This window comes from Schistocerca americana, unplaced genomic scaffold, assembly GCF_021461395.2.
Source record: "Schistocerca americana isolate TAMUIC-IGC-003095 unplaced genomic scaffold, iqSchAmer2.1 HiC_scaffold_98, whole genome shotgun sequence".
Lineage (NCBI taxonomy): Eukaryota > Metazoa > Arthropoda > Insecta > Orthoptera > Acrididae > Schistocerca > Schistocerca americana.
The window spans coordinates 125,001-132,500 of NW_025726763.1; positions in this window are offsets into that span (position 1 = coordinate 125,001).

Here is a 7,500-nt window from a genome sequence, read left to right on the forward strand (position 1 = left end):
CGTCGCGACCCGCTGGGTGCCGGCCTACGGCCCGGGTGCGCAGCCTGTCCTTCCGCGGGCCTCGGTTCGCGTCTGTTGGGCAGAGCCCCGGTGTCCTGGCTGGCTGCCCGGCGGTATATCTGGAGGAGTCGATTCGCCCCTTTGGGCGCTCGGGCTCCCGGCAAGCGCGCGCGGTTCTTCCCGGATGACGGACCTACCTGGCCCGGCCCCGGACCCGCGCCGCTGTTGGCTCGGGATGCTCTCGGGCGGAATAATCGCTCCCGTCAGCGGCGCTTCAGCTTTGGACAATTTCACGACCCGTCTTGAAACACGGACCAAGGAGTCTAACATGTGCGCGAGTCATTGGGCTGTACGAAACCTAAAGGCGTAATGAAAGTGAAGGTCTCGCCTTGCGCGGGCCGAGGGAGGATGGGGCTTCCCCGCCCTTCACGGGGCGGCGGCCTCCGCACTCCCGGGGCGTCTCGTCCTCATTGCGAGGTGAGGCGCACCTAGAGCGTACACGTTGGGACCCGAAAGATGGTGAACTATGCCTGGCCAGGACGAAGTCAGGGGAAACCCTGATGGAGGTCCGTAGCGATTCTGACGTGCAAATCGATCGTCGGAGCTGGGTATAGGGGCGAAAGACTAATCGAACCATCTAGTAGCTGGTTCCCTCCGAAGTTTCCCTCAGGATAGCTGGTGCTCGTACGAGTCTCATCCGGTAAAGCGAATGATTAGAGGCCTTGGGGCCGAAACGACCTCAACCTATTCTCAAACTTTAAATGGGTGAGATCTCCGGCTTGCTTGATATGCTGAAGCCGCGAGCAAACGACTCGGATCGGAGTGCCAAGTGGGCCACTTTTGGTAAGCAGAACTGGCGCTGTGGGATGAACCAAACGCCGAGTTAAGGCGCCCGAATCGACGCTCATGGGAAACCATGAAAGGCGTTGGTTGCTTAAGACAGCAGGACGGTGGCCATGGAAGTCGGAATCCGCTAAGGAGTGTGTAACAACTCACCTGCCGAAGCAACTAGCCCTGAAAATGGATGGCGCTGAAGCGTCGTGCCTATACTCGGCCGTCAGTCTGGCAGTCATGGCCGGTCCTTGCGGCCGGCCGCGAAGCCCTGACGAGTAGGAGGGTCGCGGCGGTGGGCGCAGAAGGGTCTGGGCGTGAGCCTGCCTGGAGCCGCCGTCGGTGCAGATCTTGGTGGTAGTAGCAAATACTCCAGCGAGGCCCTGGAGGGCTGACGCGGAGAAGGGTTTCGTGTGAACAGCCGTTGCACACGAGTCAGTCGATCCTAAGCCCTAGGAGAAATCCGATGTTGATGGGGGCCGTCATAGCATGATGCACTTTGTGCTGGCCCCCGTTGGGCGAAAGGGAATCCGGTTCCTATTCCGGAACCCGGCAGCGGAACCGATACAAGTCGGGCCCCTCTTTTAGAGATGCTCGTCGGGGTAACCCAAAAGGACCCGGAGACGCCGTCGGGAGATCGGGGAAGAGTTTTCTTTTCTGCATGAGCGTTCGAGTTCCCTGGAATCCTCTAGCAGGGAGATAGGGTTTGGAACGCGAAGAGCACCGCAGTTGCGGCGGTGTCCTGATCTTCCCCTCGGACCTTGAAAATCCGGGAGAGGGCCACGTGGAGGTGTCGCGCCGGTTCGTACCCATATCCGCAGCAGGTCTCCAAGGTGAAGAGCCTCTAGTCGATAGAATAATGTAGGTAAGGGAAGTCGGCAAATTGGATCCGTAACTTCGGGATAAGGATTGGCTCTGAGGATCGGGGCGTGTCGGGCTTGGTCGGGAAGTGGGTCAGCGCTAACGTGCCGGGCCTGGGCGAGGTGAGTGCCGTAGGGGTGCCGGTAAGTGCGGGCGTTTAGCGCGGGCGTGGTCTGCTCTCGCCGTTGGTTGGCCTCGTGCTGGCCGGCGGTGCAGGATGCGCGCGCCTGCGCGGCGTTCGCGCCCCGGTGCTTCAACCTGCGTGCAGGATCCGAGCTCGGTCCCGTGCCTTGGCCTCCCACGGATCTTCCTTGCTGCGAGGCCGCGTCCGCCTTAGCGTGCTCCTCCGGGGGCGCGCGGGTGCGCGGATTCTCTTCGGCCGCCATTCAACGATCAACTCAGAACTGGCACGGACTGGGGGAATCCGACTGTCTAATTAAAACAAAGCATTGCGATGGCCCTAGCGGGTGTTGACGCAATGTGATTTCTGCCCAGTGCTCTGAATGTCAACGTGAAGAAATTCAAGCAGGCGCGGGTAAACGGCGGGAGTAACTATGACTCTCTTTATAGTTGGGGGCAGCCGACAAGAAACAAGAGATGGTGGCCCTTCCGCTGAAGGTGCCACCCCAGCTACCCCAGCACCTATCCGGCCAACCGGCCGTAACGAAAATGCGATAGTTTGTGTAGCTCCCTTTGCTTGCAGTGAGTGCCACCGCACTTTTACCACGAAGAACGGTCTCGGGGTCCATCGCCGCCGCCAACACCCTGCGGCCGCCAACGCTGAGATCGTGACGGAGAGGCATCGCGCGAGGTGGACGGAGGAAGAAGTCCTGTCGCTCGCCAAGGCAGAGGCCGAACTGTTCCTGGAGAGGGACGCCCGGTTCTTCTTTGTAAATCAAGAACTTACCAGGATGTTCCCCGACCGAACGCTTGAGGCAATCAAGTGCCGACGGCGGCAAGCTGCCCACAAGCAGCTTGTCCGCCAATTCATGGAGGCACTTGAGATCGGTCGGGGTGAAGAGCCGGCGTCCCGCCGTGGAGCAGCGAGCTCGCTGCCTGACGCGGGCGAGGCCGCTGCGCCGCCCGTCGACGCAGCCGAGGACTTCGCGGCCGACACCACCGGGCCGCCGCCGGAGGGGCCGACTGACGCCGCCATCTGGGAGCATCTGGCGGGGCTACCTGCTTCCGCCCAGCGTTTCTCTGCCCTGGATCGAGTCATTGGTCTGGGGCGGGGCACGCCGCCCGATGTCATCCTGGGCATGCTCCCGGATGCCCTTGCGTCGGTCGGGTCCAGGGGGGAGAGGTCGATCACCAGGACACAGCGGCCGCGCCAACCATCCAAGCGGCCGCCTGCCGCCCCGCCGCTGCAGAAGCGCAAGCGGCGCCGCTGGGAATACGCGCGGACACAGGACGCCTTCCGTAGGTCGCGTGCGCGTTGCGTGCGCGGCTTGCTGGACGGCACCCTGCTGCAGCCGCCACCCGACATCCCCGGTCTGCTGGACTTCTGGGCGGACCTCTTCACGAAGAAGCCGATCTCCACCGCCGGCTTCATCCGTGACCGCCTTCTCCCGCACTCGGAGCCTGTCGCTCCTGAGTGCCTATGGGGGCCGGTCACACGTGAGGAGGTCGCTGCTGCCTTGCCGCCCAGGGGATCGGCAGCCGGGCCGGACGGCCTGACTCCAGCGGAGCTGCGGCGCCTGCCGCATGAAGTCCTGGTGAAACTCTTGAACCTCTTCCTCCTGGCCCGCGCCCTCCCCGAGCGTCTGCTTCGCGCCCGGACGTCACTTCTCCCCAAAACGGCTGCACCAACATCCCCCGCTGACTTTCGCCCCATTACGGTCTGCTCGGTGTTGGCGCGGACCTTTCACAAGGTTCTCGCGTCACGCCTGATGCGTGCATGTGCTGTGGACGAACGTCAGCGGGCATTCATCCCCCGGGATGGGATGTTGGAAAACACCTTCATCTTGGACACTGCTCTCACCGACGCAGTCCGCTCCTGTCGCTCTGTTTTTGTGGCATCGATCGACGTCTCTAAAGCGTTCGATTCGGTGGACCATGCCGCCCTCCGCCCCGTGCTGAGGGCTCATGGCCTGCCGGATTGCTTTATTGAGTACGTCGAAAGGTGTTACGAGGGTAGCACGACGGTGATAGCGGGCGGCGCCGACGTGGGCGTGCCCCTGCAGCCGGCTAGGGGTGTGCGTCAGGGTGACCCCCTCTCCCCCCTCCTTTTCAATTTTGCGGTGGACTATGTTTTGAGTCAACTTCCCTCCCACATCGGAGCTCGGATCCTTGGTCGCAGAGTTAACGCTGCGGCCTTCGCAGATGACGTCCTGCTTTTTGCATCGACCGCGAGGGGATTGCAGTCCCTCATCGACGCAGCCGTCGCAGCCCTCGCCCATCTGGGGCTGCAGATCAACGCCCGGAAGTGTTTCACCCTCGCCTTAGTCGCGTCTGGGCGCGACAAGAAGGTGAAGGTCGACGCCGACGTTACCTTCAAAGCGGGCAACGCCACCGTGCCCGCCCTACGTGTGGGTGAAACCTTCCGGTACCTGGGACTGCAATTCTCCACCGCTGGTCGCTGCGTTTTCAACCCACGACGCCACCTGGTGGAGCAGCTGGACGTCATCTCCCGAGCTCCGCTCAAGCCGCAACAGCGCCTCCACGCCCTCACCACCGTACTTCTGCCTGGCCTGTACCATGGGCTGGCCCTCAGCCGCACCCGAGTGGGTGCGTTGAAAGCGGCAGATGTGACCATCCGTGCCGCCGTCAGGAGATGGTTCCGCCTTCCGGCGGACACTCCCCTGGGCTACTTCCACGCTCCTGTAGCCCAGGGAGGCCTCGGCATCCCATCATGCCGATGGATGGGGCCAACACTTCGCCGGTCCCGTCTCCTGGCGCTGAAGAGGATTGGGCCAGCCGCCGACGGTGCAGGCCGGGACGAGGTGCAGCGTGAGATTGAGGCGCTGGAGCGGCATCTTATGTGGGAGGGCCACCTCCTCAAATCGTCGACGCAGGTTGGAGAGATGTGGGCCGCGCGCCTGCACGTTGCCTTTGACGGTGCGGCGCTGTCATCTTCCGCCGCCGTCAAGGGGCAACACCAGTGGGTCGCTGACACCAGTCGCCTGCTATCTGGGCGTAACTTCATCGACGCTCTCCGCGCCCGCATCAACGCCTTCCCCACGAAGGCACGGCGCAGTCGCGGGCGGGAGGCGGACACCAGATGCCGCGCGGGCTGCCAGGCCGTAGAGACCGCCAACCACGTGTTACAGGCTTGCTTCAGGACGCACGGGTCCCGGGTTAAGCGGCATGACGCGATCGTGCGCTATGTCGCCCGTGGACTCGCGCAGAGGGGCTTCAATGTCTCTGTGGAGCCCCACCTCCGCACACCTGAGGGAATCCGCAAGCCTGACGTGGTGGCGGTTAAAGACGGCATTGCCCGCGTCATCGACGCCCAGGTAGTCGGAGACCATCTCCGGCTCGACTGGTGTCACTCCGAGAAAGCGGCCTACTACAACACGCCGTCCATCAGGCGTGCCATCTCCAACCTGCACCGTGACGTTGAGGAGGTTACAGTGTCCACCGCGACATTGAATTGGAGGGGTGTATGGTCTCCAGCGTCGGCCGGAGATCTCTCCGCACTTGGATTTAGACCCCGAGAACTGGCGGTGCTTAGCACGAGAGTACTGCAAAGCTGCTGCACGAGCTATCGCATTTTCGAATATATGACGGCGCACAGTCCGATGGAGCGAGCCGGCGTCGGATAGGATGCTGGTTATTTTCTTCGCCTTGACTCCTGGGGCCTATCCACAGGAGGAATATCCCGTCTTTGTTCTTTCTTCTTTGTGTACGTAACTTATGTTGTTTTTGTTTCTGTTTTTTCCAGCATATATATATGTATATGTATTGTAGTTTTAACCTTTTCTTGTGGCATCGCCCTGTAAGTCCCCACCTCGGTGGCGGACATGGCGTGAAACACCTGCCACACCCTATCTGTACATATATATGTGTTATTCAGCAATGAATAAAGACGGCTAATGAATGGCCAAGTGGCGGCGGTGTGGCTGCATCCGGACTTGGCTTTTCGAAGTGCGGTCTTGATGTAGTCGTGCTGCTGCTGCGAGGTGCCTTCCTTGGGTTATAGTTACAGGGAGAGTGATGCGCAATACATGGGCCTAGCCCTCTTAGCCTCTCCTCTCCTGCGGTCTTCTCCCCTTCTCGTGGGCCCGCTGATTTTTGCAGAGTGGAAGACCGCACCAGGGGCTTGGGGGGGTTACCAGCCCCCCCTCGCATTATCCCTTTATAGTTGGGGGCAGCCGACAAGAAACAAGAGATGGTGGCCCTTCCGCTGAAGGTGCCACCCCAGCTACCCCAGCACCTATCCGGCCAACCGGCCGTAACGAAAATGCGATAGTTTGTGTAGCTCCCTTTGCTTGCAGTGAGTGCCACCGCACTTTTACCACGAAGAACGGTCTCGGGGTCCATCGCCGCCGCCAACACCCTGCGGCCGCCAACGCTGAGATCGTGACGGAGAGGCATCGCGCGAGGTGGACGGAGGAAGAAGTCCTGTCGCTCGCCAAGGCAGAGGCCGAACTGTTCCTGGAGAGGGACGCCCGGTTCTTCTTTGTAAATCAAGAACTTACCAGGATGTTCCCCGACCGAACGCTTGAGGCAATCAAGTGCCGACGGCGGCAAGCTGCCCACAAGCAGCTTGTCCGCCAATTCATGGAGGCACTTGAGATCGGTCGGGGTGAAGGGCCGGCGTCCCGCCGTGGAGCAGCGAGCTCGCTGCCTGACGCGGGCGAGGCCGCTGCGCCGCCCGTCGACGCAGCCGAGGACTTCGCGGCCGACACCACCGGGCCGCCGCCGGAGGGGCCGACTGACGCCGCCATCTGGGAGCATCTGGCGGGGCTACCTGCTTCCGCCCAGCGTTTCTCTGCCCTGGATCGAGTCATTGGTCTGGGGCGGGGCACGCCGCCCGATGTCATCCTGGGCATGCTCCCGGATGCCCTTGCGTCGGTCGGGTCCAGGGGGGAGAGGTCGATCACCAGGACACAGCGGCCGCGCCAACCATCCAAGCGGCCGCCTGCCGCCCCGCCGCTGCAGAAGCGCAAGCGGCGCCGCTGGGAATACGCGCGGACACAGGACGCCTTCCGTAGGTCGCGTGCGCGTTGCGTGCGCGGCTTGCTGGACGGCACCCTGCTGCAGCCGCCACCCGACATCCCCGGTCTGCTGGACTTCTGGGCGGACCTCTTCACGAAGAAGCCGATCTCCACCGCCGGCTTCATCCGTGACCGCCTTCTCCCGCACTCGGAGCCTGTCGCTCCTGAGTGCCTATGGGGGCCGGTCACACGTGAGGAGGTCGCTGCTGCCTTGCCGCCCAGGGGATCGGCAGCCGGGCCGGACGGCCTGACTCCAGCGGAGCTGCGGCGCCTGCCGCATGAAGTCCTGGTGAAACTCTTGAACCTCTTCCTCCTGGCCCGCGCCCTCCCCGAGCGTCTGCTTCGCGCCCGGACGTCACTTCTCCCCAAAACGGCTGCACCAACATCCCCCGCTGACTTTCGCCCCATTACGGTCTGCTCGGTGTTGGCGCGGACCTTTCACAAGGTTCTCGCGTCACGCCTGATGCGTGCATGTGCTGTGGACGAACGTCAGCGGGCATTCATCCCCCGGGATGGGATGTTGGAAAACACCTTCATCTTGGACACTGCTCTCACCGACGCAGTCCGCTCCTGTCGCTCTGTTTTTGTGGCATCGATCGACGTCTCTAAAGCGTTCGATTCGGTGGACCATGCCGCCCTCCGCCCCGTG